This window comes from Dermochelys coriacea, chromosome 10 (genome assembly GCF_009764565.3).
Source record: "Dermochelys coriacea isolate rDerCor1 chromosome 10, rDerCor1.pri.v4, whole genome shotgun sequence".
NCBI classification, from domain to species: domain Eukaryota; kingdom Metazoa; phylum Chordata; order Testudines; family Dermochelyidae; genus Dermochelys; species Dermochelys coriacea.
The window spans coordinates 75,579,461-75,595,291 of NC_050077.1; the positions used below are offsets into that span (position 1 = coordinate 75,579,461).

A 15,831-nucleotide genomic window follows, 5' to 3' on the forward strand; every position below is an offset into this window, starting at 1 on the left:
CTGAAATGTCTTCCTCATCTCTAATATTAAACCTATTTGTTAGATGTAGCCTGCACAGTGCACTAATTTTTGCAGGAAGTATTTGGTTCATACTGTACCTTACCAAGACCCAACTTATATCCAACTTATTTGGTCAATGGACCAACTTCTGCCTGAGCTTCACTGGGTTCACACTAAGGGCAGATGAGGGGAAGAGGCAAAGGTACATTTGTGCCACCCCGGTCTTTTGTGTCAGCTGGGAGCTGAATCACCACTTGGCACAAGTTATAGCAGTAGCTGGAATGACAGTTCTTTTGGCCTTGTATGCCTTGGTCCCACACCCGCCAGTCCCTGTCACAGTCCCTTCTCATCACCCAGCCCAAACCTGAACATTCCCATCCTACAGTAGGGGAGCAGGTGGTGTAAAGACTGCTAAACCAGCTTCATAATGCAGAGGGATTCTCCTATGTCAAGGGAAACCTTAACTGCCTTATTGGCGCAGCTTGATGCTGGGCTTGTGTTGGAGCGGTGCAAAGGAGAACTTAGAGTAGGCTAGGGATCTGTCCCTTTGACTTCAAAGGGACTGCATGGGCAGAATTCAGCCATATTTTTATTACATGGGGGCTCACTAGTACTGTGTTTGTTAAGGATTTAGGTCCTAGCCTTATAGAGTCTGACATGAAGTAACACATGAAGCCCCATGTACAACTAGTCTTATGGCGCAACAACTGTTGCCTGGGCCAGGGATTTCCTTACATACACCCACACTCAAACTCCCCCATCAGTCAACAGTTGCAGTGTTGCCAATTTAGTCATTTTCCAACTCTTCCTCCACCATCACCCCTAAATTCAAATAGCCCCTCTAATTTCAATTCCCTGGGCTGTGTGTGAGGACTCTATAAGCAGGGCTCTAACTGGCAGGAGAGGCATCATATATAAAGTTAGCCTTCAAGCCCAAATCTTTGACTTATAAGCATTTGAAATAGTTTGCCTAGTTTCAGGATAGATAGATAGAAGTGAGCAAGAAGTACTGGCTGTGGTCTTCTAGCACTGTCATTGATAGAAATGTTGGTAATTACTCCCAAGAAGTAATAGTTGGTGTTAAAGAAAAGAAAAGAAAAGAAAAGAAAAGAAAAGAAAAGAAAAGAAAAGAAAAGAAAAGAAAAGAAAATTAAGTGTGGTAAAGGACGGCTTCACACAATGGCTACTCTTAATCAACATATTTTCTGTGTCAGTATGCATGCTTGCTAGATATGAGTGGCTCAGTAATGCCACAAGTGATGAAGGAGAACCCACAGCATGTCAATGCCAAGTACAAACAGACCATGAGTCAAAACCCAAAAAGGCCTGATATAGCACTACATCACCGTAAAGGGACATTTCTACACTCATGTTCATTAGGCTCCAAACTCTCACCGACTTTCATTGGGATTTGGATGACTAACTGCTCTTTGGACCTTTAAAAAGTCCCCCATAAGCTTTGGTTCAGGGACTTGTAGCAAGAGTACAAATAACTCTTTGATCCTGATACAGTATAAACATTTTTTTTCTATCCGTATGCATTAACAAAATTTTCCCCTACCCTCAAAAAGAATAACAACAAAAATCCTTGCCTAGGCTAAAGATCTGACTTAAACCCACAAAAGAGCATTCAGAGTTAAGGATGATCCTCCATCTTGAACTCACAACATTGTGCCTAGAATAGGGCAGCCAGCAGGAGTACATAAAGTTACCCACTGATGTAAGCCATCTGTTGCAATGCCTCATGAATGCCGTTATTGAAAGTGAGTAAATTGTTGCTTCAATGGGCAAAAATTTTCTTGGTGTACTCATAGTGTTGTGGCCAAATTCCAGTGTTGGTAATTACATTCTGCCTAACTGCAGAATATGTGTGTGGGGAGGAGGGGGGAGATTCCTTCCTTTCTTACTATTCTAAATTGTAGTCTAGTGTTGATATCCACTGTAAAACAGTTGTTGAGTTTTCCTGTATTTGTGAATCAAATGATCGGTGTACACGCAAAACTGTTTTTTTGAATCCAGCTGTGTAATCCAATTGCATTACTTAAAAGTAATCTGATTATTACAAGATGTCTATATTAAAAAGAACAAGTGAAATTTATCTCTAGTGCACTTCCATAGTTATCTGTGGCATTACACCAGAGATAAAATTGGCCATCCATAGTAATAACCATCATGAGTTAGTTTTTTTAAATCACTGGCTAACTTGTATCTTGAATGATTGGATTCAAAAACTAGTAGGTTGCAAGTAGGCCTTTTTGTTTAACTGTTATGCAAGAAATAAAACAATATTTAATTATGACAAATCAAACATCTGAATCTCTGAGTGTAGCATATATTAATTTGCAGTACTAATATAGTTAAGGCTGGATTAAAAAGCTGGCTTTATTTGGAAACATACTTATTCCTAAAAGCAGGTATCCAGATCATTTTTAAGTTGGATCTCTTGTCCCCCATGGGCCACATCACATAACTGGATGCCAATGAAATGTCTGCAAATGATAAAAACTAAACAAAACACCATTTTCTTTTTGGTCACTGGAGAGTTGGGAGAGGGGACAGTGAGAGAGAAGGTACCTGCAGAGGGCATGGATTCTGTCTGCTAAAATTCATCATCAAATCTTTCCAGCCTCTGGGACTTCATTTGAGTGCCTGCGTCCACTCAAGCTGACCTCATTGCAGAATCAGAAGTCTCTTGATCTTAACAGAGAAACCAAAAAGGAAAGTAAATCCCAAGTGTCCAGCTCAGAGGATGTGACATGAACTTTGGAAAGATGAAAGATATGAGGAACATTTAATATTCCAAAATGATAGGTTGTTGCAGTCAGTGGATTAGGGATGAGATGACTGGAGAACCAGATTGGTGCACCTTTGGGTCAATTTATTTCTCATGTCTTCAACATTTTGTTTAATTTAGGAGGAAACAGTTCTGAGCTGAGATAAAATCTACAAAAAAAATCACTAAATCACTACACAGGCTAACATAACAATTTAATCTAGCCTGTGCTTCCCCTAGCTTTATATCTACGGTCTGATTTCTTCTTCTTCTGTTTCTGACATCTATTTTTATTTTATTGGGCTAACCTTAACTTGGAAGCTCAAGGAGCTGAGTGGTTTCATTCTAGGTACAGATAGCCAATATACAAGCTCATTTATGACCAACAATAATGGGTCTGATCTTGAAGTCACTAGGACTTCAGTGGGAACATTAGCAGGACAAATATTTGTATTATATGTGCTAAAGGATCAGTAATTAAATCTCTTGTTTTGGGGCATTAGGTGGTCATAACGGATGTCACAATGTGTTTTTCCCCCATGTTCAGCACTGGCCTTGTGCATTATGAATATATTCTTCCTCTGGTGTATCGGGCACAGGACACTGCTGGAGCCAGAATACTGAAATTAATGGACTTATAGTTCACCCTGATGTATCAAATCAGTATTTATCTAGTTCCAGTTCTGCATTTAGGGATTTATTCTTCCCTTACAGCTACTGGGAGGGGCAGGAATTATAAAATGTAGACCAGGCCTGATTAAAATCATGGGCACCGAGCTCTTATCCTTAAAAAAACATTTTACACAATCAGTCTCGGAGCCCTGAGTCTCCTAATGAATATTTGGCTAGGTAAGAGAGCAAATTTAATATTCAGAACCTTGGCCTGTCTTGATTCATCCCCCGTTGGTGGTGTGGGAACTACCCATAGAGGGGAAATGGTATATTTCAGTGATTAAACAGAATCAGCAGCAATAGTTTAAAATGCTAGTGGAGTGTCTGGAAAGGGACACAGGGCCAGATGTTTAAAGGTATTTAGGCACCTAAATATGAGCGTAAACACCGAGTAGGGTTTTCAAAACCACTTGGGTGCCTATCTCCATCTTTAGGCACTTAACTACCTTTAAAATCTAGCCCGTAGATTTTTTGAGGATGCAACATGATGTGGGTCACACAATAAAAGTATCCCAAGCTGCTGCCCAGGATGCTTCAAAGGAATGCTGTTTCAGGTCTGCTCTGATTTCTAATTAGATAATGAATGATGTAGGACTCTAAAGCCAACCTGGAATTTGTGTTAGCACTTTGCATGTATGATTGACAAAGGAACACTGATTTCATATTGATTTAAATGATCCAGCAAAAGAATGTTTAAAGATCATGTGCTTGATGCCCAGCTATGCCAGAGCACCTGGAAATATTATATTAATTCCAGATGTTCTGCCAATGACAAACTTCTTTCTTTTACAGGCACACAACACGCATATATATACCATGTGACTTCCAGTTCCACAAATAAGACTGAGCCGTTTCTGTTCCTGGTGCCTTGATAACTCTGATTTGCAAGCGCTGGAAAGAATTTTAATCTACATAGTTTTAAAAGAGAGGGGGCTTTTAAATATGCTGCAAACAATTTGTGATGGTCATCTCTAAAATGCAGTTCCATTATCCTTTTCCATTTGGAATGAATGAGGCTAATTAATTTCAGGCCATACTTGATGAGGTCAGCACCATGCGAAGGGTGCGTGCTAGACATTGCTAATCTCTTTCAGCTGAGAGTGATGAATTAAAGATGAAGCATGCCTTTGCAGGCCTAATTTAGAATGTATATCAAAAACCTACAGCAAATAATACTATACCCTACAACAAAGGAAAACTTGTTCTCTCAGGCTCCCATGTAGTGTTGATTTTAAAGCCATTTTCATTTCATTTTGGAATTCCAACTGTGGATGGGTGAAACAGTTCAGAGAAATCAGGCTTTCTCAGCCTGCGTGGACAAAGTGATGGTGGGGGGAAGAACTAGTCAGTGTTTGATCCTGTATGTATTGTGATTCTAACTATATGAATTACATTTAGTAAAGCTATCGGAGTCCTGCATTCCTCAAGTTAATAGTACCTGTAACATATTACCCCTGTGCACCAAAGGAGTTTTCATAATATATTTTACAGTCTAAAGGGAAAGCAATAAATTTGTTAATGATGGGTCTTATCAATTTTTACTGGGTTTTCTATGTTGCCCCTGTTCTATAGTTGATACATGAGTAAGGGTAGCAGAATTTGGCCCAAAAGTTTGCTATGAAAGTCACTGTTAAACTAACCAGGCCCGATCCTCAGGCAGTCTAAATTAGTGCAGATCCATTTAATTCAATGTAGTTGTGCTGATTTATGACTGACTCAGGTCTCATCGATGGCCAAGTCTTTGCAGACTTAGGCAAAACTCAGACTGAAATCAACAGGAGTTTTACCTGAGTAAGAGACTGCAGGATTTGGCCCCATATGCAGCAAGAAATTAGACATAATTGTCATTGCTGTAAAACAGATAATATGAAATGTAAATCTGTTCTCTGGAGGGAGAGGTTGAAAACAATAGACCTCCAGCTACCCCAGCACTGTGTTTCTTAGTACCTAGCGATTAGCTGAAATTCTTGACAGGTTATTGTAATGAATCAAAGTTCCCAACTGGTGGCCATAACCGGCTGCTGTCTTTGTATCCCAGTAGTCCTCATTAGAACAAAGCTGCTTCGAATTAAATCCAATCTACATGCCGAATCAATCTTTCAACCCTTTGATTGCTTCTGAAAATATTTATATTTCTTAATAATGCACATTTTGTCCTGCAGCCTGTGATTAAACACAGACAAGGTCTAGAAAAGCCTAGAGTGTATATGGAAGGGGTTATTTGGGACAGGAAAGGAGAGATAAAGAACACAGGTTTTTCCCATTGTGGAACCATTAAAGTGTATAAATCTAGCAAATTTAGTTGTATAAGCATCAGAGTGGGTTGGTAATAAATACAGATTGGAGTATTATAGTAACCAAATGGAGTTTATGGATTATGCTCAGTAGTTCATAATTCTCCAATGCTGCACTCTAGCTAGCTTCTCACTGCACTGAACTTTATTAATATTCTCTTTGCATGTTTCCTGCTGAACAGTTAAAGATTGCAACGATACTCTACATAATACCAACATATTTAAAGGATCTTCCCCTCCAACTAATTTCAGGGAATGGTTTTTAAAGGGTTTAATTAGAAGAAACAGATGCTGTAAATCAGCTACTAACTCCATTAAAAGTCACCAATTTACACCAATTGCGGATCTGGCCTTAAGTTCATGAAAATCAGAATTTGAACATAAACAAGTAAACCACTATTACTACTTATCCAATTAATGTTGTAGGTGGTCAATGAGGGGCTTTGGGGTGGTAAACACAAAGGCTTTCCAGCTGCAGCCCATGGTAAACAGCATGTAGTATGTTTTGTAAAAGGTGATGTAAACTACAGGTAAGATAAGGTGGCAGGGGAAAGATGGATATATTCCTTGGCTGAGAAGTTATTGAATTATTATTAAAATTTGGATAGCTAGGTCCTGATTCTGCATAATGGGAATTATGCCCTTGCTTGGGAACATAGATCAGATGAGGGAAAATTCCTTGGCATTCCACCCTAAACATAAGTGACTCTTCTTATCTATAATAATAATGAAAAGGTGCTAGGGGGAGCTGACTTTTTAGAAACATGTAAGAATAAATCAGCTGGGCAAAATTATTACTATCCCTGGGTAAAGGGAAGAAATTTCTCAGAACTTAATCAAAAATATATTGTTTAATTATAATAATCAAGATGGTAAAGGCAGATCTAGTAGATTTGGTCCCTTTGCTGGTAAATTTTCATTATAGTTACGCAAGTCTTCAGTAAAGGATGGAAGGAAAAATTCTTGCTCAAAATGCTTTTCAGTCACTCAACACACATTTCATTGTATTAAGCTACCATTTCCTAAACATGTTATTTATGATCATTAATTATCTTATTAATTATAATTATTAATTATTAATTATTTATTATATCATGGGTCTTGACCACTATTCTGCATTGAAATGTGGTTAGGATACATGGTCTTCCAAAGTAGGAGAACCTATGTATTATCACCAGGGGGAAAAGAATCCTTGTGTCAGAGATACATGACCTGATCCAAAGCCTACTGAACTTAATAGAAAGACTCCCATTAACTTTAGTAGATTTTGGATCAGGCTCTTAGTAAAGATGTTATATGACGAAGCTGATATTTTATGAATAACTTCTTCTGTTATTTGACAAGCCCAATTGTACACTGCACTTGGAGTTCATTATTGAAAAGAAGCCTTTTGTGTGAGAACTTTAAAATATAGCCTTTAGTGAAGAGACACACAAAACACAGAAAGTATTGTCTTCTGTGGTGCTTTTATTAACGATTTCCAGCCTAAAGGTGTATGCCTATTTTTAAAAGAAATTTTCTGATTGTAGATAACTGCTCAATTTGATTTAGTGTCGAATGATAGTGATGGGGTTGATAACTGAGCATTCATCGGTAATTCATCTTGTGCTAGTAGAAATTTACAGCAAAGCAGTGCTTTCCCAACACTGACAAGTCCTATTAATCTTCTTCAGACACATTTCAATAGGTGTCTCCATCTGTGCCCAACATCTAAACACTCTGGCATCACTAGGGACTTTGAGACACCTTCATTTCAGGTTACACTAGTAAAAATGTGATACTAGATTGCACTCTATTTTTTAACCTAATTCTCTCTTTTCATTCAATTAGCCTTTCTTGCCTGCATTTTTCAACTTACGTGTGATATCCTTTTTCCCAGAAAGAGCTTATATGGAGATTTTATTTCTTATAGAAACAAAATATACTATGTTGAGAGCAACCAAAAACTTTAACTTTTAAAACAGCATAATACAGTTCACAGTTACTGTGGAACTAGAGATACTGGCTGCAAAAGTGTCTTCTGTATAGCATGCACACAAGGCAAAATATATCTGTCATAATGCAACTCTTACAGGCATTATTAGGCCTGGACAGAGGAAGGACTGAAATTGAGTTTATTCTTTTTCCAGGTTACCAATTTTTTAAACAGTTCATTGCACACCACTTAGGTGTTGAAGTCCAATACAATCCCAAAAGCATCCATGTGTGCTCAGCTATGTACAGATCACCACCATATAAAACACCTATCTTTACATGTACAGCTAATGCATGAACAAACACTGCGCAGTCAAATTAGAGCAATAACATTTATGGGTGGATTATGCTCACTCTTCCTTCCTTGTTACTGAAAGAAAAGTAATTTGCAAAACACATGGACAAAGTATATGCAAAATGTATGTGAATTTCACCCCAGAACCGAATGTTGTTAGCTTCACTTTCAAACCTGCAATGAGTTTGTTAGCAGAGACAGCATAGCTTTAAAGATTATTCGTTTCAAAAAACCCAGTCACTTACTCCACATGGACATTTCAGTTATGTTTTAAAAGAAAAGCTGGAGATGCTTTCCTAATTTTGATCTCTGAGTAGCTGCTTCAGTTCCCACAAAAATCTTGTAGTGAACTTTCTCCTTAAAAGATCCAAACAATGAGTAAAATGCATAAATATGTAGTAGCATTCTAGAACTAGGACAGAGTCTCAGACTTTGTTTCTCGCTTCTATGAAGTTCTCTAAAACCATCCTGTGAGTCATGTTATAGATCTAAATGACCTTATTGTAGGTGGCAAGTTTAAATGTGCCATATTAATAACTTGTTATCCAAGACAAATTAAGTCCTTATGTGTCAAAAGCACTCTGCTCTGGATTACCTACAAGACAAGTATTTATTGAATAAACGTTGGATCCAATTTCATTTTAATGTGACTGACTGTATGCTTCAGCCTTTTAGAATGAGATAAAAACACTCAAACCTATAACTGTGTTGCAACATTACACCTAACTTGTCTATTTCTATTATTGTCTCTTAAAGTGAGATATGGATAGGGTTTTTTGTTTTGTTTTAAAGGTTTTATTATTATTATCATTCTGAAGAGCAAGGGGAGGGATAGAAAAAAGGCTGGCATTCAGCCTAAAGAGAAATCATTGAAACAAATTAATCCTATGCCGTTTAAATTGACATGGTAATCCATCATCAGCAAAGGCAAACTCTGAAAGCAATCTAGAATCTGCAGTGTTCTTTCACTGGCCCTGAGGCACAAAGACAGATAGTAAAAGAGGAGGAAAAAAATCATAAAAGTTAGCAATGCCTTGGAAAAGAGAAGGGGGCGGGCGGGGAAGAAATAGCTTTCACTTTTCCTGCTTCTAAATATCCAGTTCAGAAAAGAATCCTGATTAACCTTCAACAGTTGTTTACTAAGCTGAGTGTCAAGTCATCATCAGCTGCAAAGCAGGGAGTGTTTTTCATATAGTGGCCAGCCTTTATCAACTCTACTATGCAAACATCAACTTTGGCAATTCTCTCCATTTGTGCCTTATATCAGCCTAAACTTAGTTATTCCAAACGGACAAAACTGTACTCTTTCTTCATAACATTGTACTGGCATCGAAATTTAATAGTCTTCATCTGTAAATAGTTGATGGAAAAGGCTTGTTTGTCCCCACCCCTAGTCTGTACAGGATTGTCTACTAAACTATATTTCCTTGGGCTTTGTCTAATCTAGTTTTAAATATCTCTAGTGATGGGATCTTTTGCATTTTTAACCTTTAGAACACATGCTGCAAGGGAACAATTTAAAGGTGTCAGGCCTTGGAGAGGCCAGTTATACTGAAGCCGCTATCATCATAATATAAAGTTATCTACCACTGAGCCAGAACTGAGCTATCTAAGAACAGCTTCTATTGCTCCTACTTTTCTTTTAAGCTAACAGATGTGAAACTTTTATCCAAAGCTTCTCCTCACTAACTGGGTCTAGCAATCCAAAGAATAGAATGTTTGTTATTGAATTAATACTTTGAATTTTAGACAGTAAAATAACATAAAATAAAAGTAGAAAGCTAGGGAAGGAATAATACCTTAGAGTTAGAAACTGACGTAGTATGAAGAAAAAGTCAGACACCTTTGTACCAAAGGCAAAGAGGTGAAAGGCTGGATAATCTGAACCATACCCAACATCTGTCCTATTTTAATTTAACTGGGATAAAGTTTCTTGTTTATTATTAAGAAAACTTTATGTGGTAGAGAAGCCCATGAGCAATGTATCAAAACTGTTTTATTGGTGTATGACATGCTGTACTATTGCGGGTGGGTTTTCATTTTTTTTTAAAGAATCCCCTCTCATTCTAAAGCAACCCAGTTCTCAGGTCTATTATTTGGATGACAATTTCATCTCCCTATGAAGCACTGCAACTGGATCTGAAACACATAGGGCAGGTTAACTGCTCAGTGTCGGTCAAAATGGTTCATTTTTAGGTGAAGAACTTCACAAGGTTTAAAAGTGCCAAAATGACATTTGCAAGTCACTATCAGAGATGTTTGCTGAATATAAGTGTAAAGAACGGCTGAAGTAAATAACTGTATTCTGCATAACACTAAATTGCTAGTGTCGAAAATGATCTCACTCGATTTATGAATTTATTTTCCCTCTTGTAGCAAGGCTTCTTAGATTTAGTAACAAAATATACTATAATATAAAGGGTAAATATAGGGACTGAAATGACTCCACTGACTTCAGCTACCAGGTCTGTGTCTGGAGAAGGTTGAATACTTAAGTATATCTAAGATTAGGATATGATTGAAACCATAACATATTTATAAGCACTAATATATTTAAAATCCAAAATAGGGTTATTTCATTATCAGATAATACTTAGATCAAATTAAATACTGTAGCTGGAAATAAAGTTGTATGTAATTGTTTCCTATTCAAACCTAAAACTGGTCCTAGTTTTTAAAATTTGTTCTTCCTGGCACTTGATATAAGGCAAGCTTGTCACGAAAGGCCACACCTGCCATTTTTCACTGTTTGCTGATATCCCCTTGCTGTACTGTTTTCAGTTTAGTTTAATTCTTTAACATGATAAAATCTCATCCAATTTACCTCAAACATATAGGATTTTTTATAAGACTGATTAATTCCTTATAAATAGACATTAGACTTTCATACAAAACTAGCACCATTTTAAATGGTGTCCGCAAAAATAAGGGAGAAAATGTGAAGAAATGTATAACTAGATTGATAGACAGTTGATTCTTATACACTCAGTACAGAGAAGGATTTCACTATTGCGTAAAATAGCTCATCTTCATTCAATTCAGAACACAGAGTCTAAAATATGCATTTAAAATATTTCCAAGAAAGCTTCAGCCTTTAAGAGGAGGGGAAGTTTTAATTAAGGGGCTATAAATAGGTAATTGATAAAAAAAATCTCCTAAATTCATGTCATGTGGTTCAGCTGTGGTTATGTGTGTACATCTGTCTGTCCCTGTCTAGGCTTATTGGATATTTCTGATAGCTGTATTTCTATTTATGTAATGCCTAATGTAGGCCCTAGAATGTAGTAACTGCTTCCCTAAATAATCTGTTTCTGTTTTTTAAAAAAACCTAAAACCTAAAAAAAACTTAGAATTTTTATGAATAAAAATTAATGTAGCTCAGTTTTTATATTTGATAATGTTATTTTAAAGCTGAGTATTTAATAAGTATATGATTCCATACTGCTTAAGATTCTGCTAATTATTTTTGGACTAGTCTCTTAAAAATCACAAGCCACTAGAAAGACTTCATTATTAGGTCTGTTGAAAGGAAGACAAGTAAAAATAAAAGGTAATGATTACTATTATTGGGGGGGTTACATTTTTTAAAAAAATTTTGTTTAGCGGAATGATAGATTAAAATATAGTTATATTCTAAAATCAGAGTGTGTTAAATAGACAGGAACATATTACAGTTATCTTTCATATTCTTTGCTATTCCAGTTATCTTGTTAATTTGAAAATAAAATAAATGTATGCAGAGATCATATTTAAACATACTCACCAAAAATGTACCCACCTGCCTCAGTAGTTAACATATTTCTATCTTCATACTGGGAAAAAGCAAACAAAGCAAACAAAAAAAAAACCAATGCAAATGTATAAGTTAAGATTTGTATATGACAAATATTGTGTGAAATACATAGAAACCTGCAAACAATTTCATTTCTTAAAAAGTAGTTTGATAGCATTCAAAGATACAATTCAATATCATGTTAAAAGATTTAAGAACAGAGAATATGAAGCAAAAATGCAAATTTCTACAATGTTATTCTCTGTGTGTAAATACATATATAGGCATTTAGATACAATTTGAGAGTTATTAACTTTCAACATCAGTGATTAATCTTGAATCAAAACACTGCAACTACCTATTAATATATCAGCCAGGTGTGCTAGCAGGCAAATATACTTTGAGAATTATTTCTAGATTTCTTCTTTAAAAGTTATAATTTGACTATGGAGAGGAATCTAAAGCAATTGTTTGGAGCTAGTAAATATACTTTTCTTTTTGCAATATCTGACATTTTTAGAATACTTCATTTACTCCACGTTTTAAAAGTAGGGAAAAAGAAAATTTGCAATGAAGTAAATCAAAAATATTGTTTTACCGAAGTGTGCATATATTTATAAGGTTTATGCATGAATGTGTGTATATCTATTCATAGGCAGGCAAAACAGTTTTCTTTCCATTTCCATTTTCCTTCGTACTAGAGAAAAAAGGAATAAGAAGGATCAGAGTTCTTAAACCTTGCAGCCACACTGAATCTCACACTACTGCAATCTCCTTTCTTCCCTAGCATCTCTCTCTCACACACACACACACCCTTTAGATTAGTTTAGTTAACCTTGGTTCTGTGCTGGAGCAGGAAGGGTTAATGAAACCAAGCTCTTTACGACCTCGAGGGTCAGACTCTTCCTATCTGCAATCTAAGGAATTAGGTAAAGAGGTTATAAGATTATAGTGGGAGGCGTTATAGGCCTTCCTGGCCTCACACCTGAACATATTGGTCTAATCCACTGGGATTCTTAAAAATCGCTTCAACTATGGAAAATTGTTAATTAGTCTCTGTCTATCCTGGGGTTTCCTGTTGCATTAGTGATCCAACAGGGCAGTATGAATCCCTTAGCCTTACATGAAATTCATCTAATATACCTCTCCCCTCCCTTCTTCTACCCCACCCCCCAAGACCTATAACAGCAGCAGCCATTTATTTAGGGAGAAAATAGCGTTTGGATTAAGGGCATACAAAGGAATGAAAAGCCATTTTTTCGGCCACTTCTTAGATATTAAGTAACCAGTTGCATATTTGTAGCTGTTGCTAGCTTCGGTAGCAAAATTAGCACTTGGAGAAGTGAAAAGCCATTTCCCCATCAGTTCTGCTCTGAGACTCCTAGTTTAAGATGCCTCCATCCTTCTCAGAAAATAGTATCATTCGAGCTGCTTCTAAAACTTTCTCTCGGTCGTATTGACTTAGTCAGTGACACCCTGTTTGGGTTTTTCCCCCAAAGAAAAGATATCCGCTGCAGCTAGTCCCTTTAATATGGAGACAATAACACTTATTCTATGCAAAAATTCACCAGACTCTTTACATAGTCTACCTTAGGGTTGATTGGCAGAGTCCTTGTCGATTTCTAGCTTTGTATACTTTGCTACTTACCATGACTGTCTGAAGCAGAGTTGTACATAACCTACCATCACACATCAACTGATATCATTATACCTGAGACAGAATTGAATAGTCCTTTAAAAACTGCTGGAATTGAAGACCCTGCATTAGAATCCCCATCCGAATTAAAATATTCATACGTGTAGAGCAGAGTTTAATCATGTTGTCATTTTCAGAAGTGCTGCTTTCGATGCCATTCGTGGTTACCTTAGAAATGCAGTAATCTGTAGATTACAGACTAGAGGAGCTGTTATTACAGTATAACGCGATGTGGTTAAACACTAAAATCTATTTTATTCACCACGTTTATTTTAGGGGGTGGGAACAAAATCTCACCACAGAGATGAATTGACTGTAGCTGCTGTTATTAAAGACATTCCTGCCTGATGGAGATAGATAACTGAAGTCCCTTCAACTTGATCTCAAAGTCTGACCATCATTTACTTCAGCCCTCTCCTTTTTATTCTCGCTGTTATGTCTTTTGTCACCATTTTCTCAGTGTTTCAGTCATTGCTTTACATGTGGGTGGGGCAAACTTTTCTGTCCTTTTCCTAGTTGTATTTTCCTTATAGAATTCCTATTTGCCTCCTATTTGTTTATTTCATGTGTGCTCCTGATTCCTCTTCCTCGCTGATGGGATCATTTTAGAAATATGGGTCTTATTCTTCTTCCTACATTCTTCGGGCTGATTAGGTATTATTTTTTTCATTGGTTCTGCTACAATGGGTTCCTCCCTTTAATCTCCCGATATATATTTATATTTTCCTCTTTTCCCCATCCCGGTATAACCAAATCCATGAAATTCACAGCCTCTCCCTACTGGGTAGCCTAATCACTTGATATCGATTTCCCTAACTCTTTTCATCCAGCTGAAGACACATCTTAAAACACTCCAAGCCAGAGTGTGCTCTTTGCTTTATACACACTAATAAAATGATTTACCCTTCTCTCTCTACTCTCCTCACAGGAGAAAATCGTTCAAGTCCCGACTATTTGTGTGTGATCAGTAAATATTTAGTGTGGTGACATCTTCAGCTCCTCTCCTGATCAATACCCAACCCAACAGGAGGCTGACTTTTGTCCGGGAGGAGACTTGCTGAGAGCTCCTTTAGATGAGTTCTTTGCCTCTCCTACAGTATGTTATGATTTGTTCTTAAATGTACCCAGTAAAGAGAAAAATATAGGGTTTTAAATTGTCTGTTCTCAACCTGTTTACTTTGACATTAAACCACCTACGCATCACCATATCTCCCATCTCCCTGTAATGTTCTAAACTCTTTCAAAGTGCAGCTGTAAAATGAATCTCGATCAAGCCACCAGACACATTCCATTTGCCATTCTGTACCCCCTCTTTTTTCTCTCTCCTCGCTTAACAATTCAAGGTCGAGTGAGGAGGGACGTGGGTGAGGGGTCTGTTTCCTCAGTCCCACTTGTGCAGGAATCAGGATCTCTCGCTGTAAGGGTTTCACTCCCTAGCAAAGTCATGCTCAGCGTCTTTCTTCGGAAGTGCCTGGGAATACAAGGTGCCTCAAGAACTTCACATCCTTCCATACGCTTCTTCTCCTAGCAATCTGAGACTATGTCCCCCCAACCCCCTTTAATAGGTTAAAATGAGACAGGGCTGGAATATGGAAACTGCCTTTAAAACAATTAACAACGGACTAGATCTTAAACCCCATTTTCTATAACTACCCACGTTAGAGAGCTTTCTCTAAGGAACTAAAATGGCCAGAAAGAGGAGTTCATGAGTGCTTCTTCTGATCTGTTATTTCATCCCAGGGAAAGCCCGTGCCTGGAATGTGAAATATTTTCTATTGTAAATGATTAAATCAGTATATAATATGTGTATGTGTTTATACTGGTGCAGAGATAGGTGTATGTGTATACACGTGTGCATAAAATATAATACATGAATACACAACCATATTTTATATTTAGCGTGTGTGTTTATGTGATCCATATTTTATACACTGCTATATATTTCATTATATGGCTGTATTTAGTCATCTGTCTCTATATTAGCTGAATATTACTTCAATTATATATATAAATGCAAGTACCCATACCGCACATATATAATATACAGCTATATATTAATGTTGTATATATAGCTGTAATTATGTATGTGTACTGCAATTAAATATTCTACTATACAAACAACTGCATCCACGTGTTAACTTTGTTTATAAAGCACTTTAACTAATGGCTTTTAACTAATTTATCCAGTGCCTTATTCAGGTAAAGGAGACGACTGGGGTAGCGGGGGGGGGATCCATATCCAAAGGTGTTACACCCTCTCTGCCGAAGGAACTTTGCACATCTTGTATAGAGCGATTATCTCCAGAATATATCTTTATACTAATGCATACTTAATTGGTCTGTCTTGACTGTCCA

General features: G+C 37.0%; 1 long non-coding RNA gene across 8 annotated transcripts in view; it reads right to left on the minus strand.

Moving 5' to 3' along the window:
- The window catches only part of LOC119862270, a 38,625-nt gene that overhangs the window by 15,781 nt on the left and 7,013 nt on the right, over positions 1 to 15,831 (minus strand). For 2 of the 8 annotated variants that reach the window (XR_005295233.2, XR_005295236.2), the window contains 2 exons: positions 11,787 to 11,820; positions 2,575 to 2,697 (listed from right to left, as the gene is read on the minus strand). This is a non-coding gene — a long non-coding RNA (uncharacterized LOC119862270). Of the gene's footprint in view, positions 1 to 2,574; positions 2,698 to 11,771; positions 11,821 to 12,378; positions 12,478 to 15,831 lie in introns of all 8 variants that reach the window. The other 6 variants (XR_005295231.2, XR_006274524.1, XR_006274521.1 and 3 more) reach the window with 4 other exon arrangements.